The sequence below is a fragment of the Octodon degus genome, unplaced genomic scaffold (genome assembly GCF_000260255.1).
Source record: "Octodon degus isolate 3935 unplaced genomic scaffold, OctDeg1.0 scaffold00078, whole genome shotgun sequence".
NCBI lineage: Eukaryota > Metazoa > Chordata > Mammalia > Rodentia > Octodontidae > Octodon > Octodon degus.
In genome coordinates, this window is record NW_004524654.1 from 6,589,810 (window position 1) to 6,591,542 (window position 1,733).

The 1,733-nt window shown below is 33.5% G+C and overlaps 1 protein-coding gene across 8 annotated transcripts in view; it reads right to left on the reverse strand.

Annotated features, from left to right (window-relative positions):
* Ehbp1 (EH domain binding protein 1) overlaps positions 1–1,733 on the reverse strand; it is a 386,641-nt gene that overhangs the window by 316,434 nt on the left and 68,474 nt on the right. The window lies entirely within an intron of this gene.

Consider the following 1,733-nt stretch of genomic DNA (forward strand, 5'->3'; position numbering starts at 1 on the left):
AAAAAAAAAAAAAAAAAAAAAAGAAAAGAAATTTAAAAAAAAGAGGTCACACCAACAATGGAATAATTACACAAACAGTAGACTTCTCATTAGCAACATCAGACACAAAAGATAATGAAGCTGTTGATATTCAAGTAATAGGAAATAGCCACCACCCTAGGGTTTTATATGTGGCTAAATTACCACTTAAAAACTGTAAACACTAAAAGTTTACAACGTATAGAGTGCAGGAGTAGGATGCAAAAAGCAGCATAAGTAAGGCAAACTGTTAATGTTTGTTCACTTTAAATAGTAGAATCTAACAAGACATAAAAATGAATAGAAGAAAAAATGGAGGGAGGGAAAAAGGATAGTAGAAGAAAAGGAGAAAGAAGCATCAATAAAAGAAGATATTATTCCCACTTCTTGGAATCAGAACCACAATCTGGTGTTATAGCTACTATAGGAAATATACTTTCTAAGTTGAAAGGTTAAGTGGTTCGAATGTGTGTGTTAATTATTTTTTAGAAAATTAATGCCACTACCCATTAATTATCACCCAACTATAGAATTAAGTTTGAGGGATACCATGTGGTACAACAGGACAGGTTAGATGCCATCAAGAAAGTTCTTAATAGTATTATTATAAGAGATGGTAACTGTATTAAAGAAAAATAAGGAAAAAATGTTTTGTCTTTATCTTGTCTATAGAAGTGTGTGATATAGCTGGTTTTCGAGGCTATGCTTCATACATTTCTAGATCTAGATTTTCTTCAACTTCTTCCCCTAACAGAAGGAAGTAAGCATACATGTTTGGTTTAGATTTGTGTCTATGTTTTGTTTGTTGTTGTTTTTTATCTTTATTTATTTATTTGTATATAGGACAGAGTGTACAGGGTATACAGAGTCTCACTGAGTAGATCAGACTCCAAGTGATACTCCTGTTTACAGCCTCACAAGTGCTGGGATTACAGGCACACGCCACCACACCTCACCTTCTCAGCAAGCCCCAGAGGTGGGGCCAGCACAGAGACCTGGGGATCCAACTACTTGTGCTTGCGTCTGCCTAAACAGGTGCTTTAATCCACTTTAATCTGCTGGACTATTGGGCTGGCCCTCGTTGCTGTTTTTTAATTGTGTAGCTTCACCTTTACTAACAGAGATTTGGAGAATGGCTTTCAGTAAAACTACCCAGTTTTGAAATACAACAGGGTACACTATATTTGATGTGAGATTTCTTCAAAACATGCCGTATTGGACACTAAATATGAAAGAGGACTACGAATACAACAATATGCAATGTATTAATTATTGAGACTGATCTACTAATCAGTTTTGAAACTGCCTCATTGCTATTTGTTTCTCAATTAAATTAATAAAAAAATATGACAGAGGACTAAATTTTTTTTTGTATGTGTGTGTTCCAGAGGAATTTATTTATAAACACTAACATTTGAATTTTATGTCTGTGTGCCATGAATTAGGACTTTTTTTTCCATTTCCATGGTTATTGACTTCTATTTCTTTTTTTTTCCATAATTTTATTGAGAAACAAATAGCTATGAGACAGTTTCAAACCAAATTGGTAGGACAAATGTGTGTAAACTCACATTGCATACATTCTTCCTAGTGGTTAATTGCTATACAAGATGTGGACATGATATCCTATTTACAAACACTATTAGAACAAATCCCTCTATTCATTAAGAGAATGTAACTATATATCTATCCTAACCACTTTGAATACACAGATA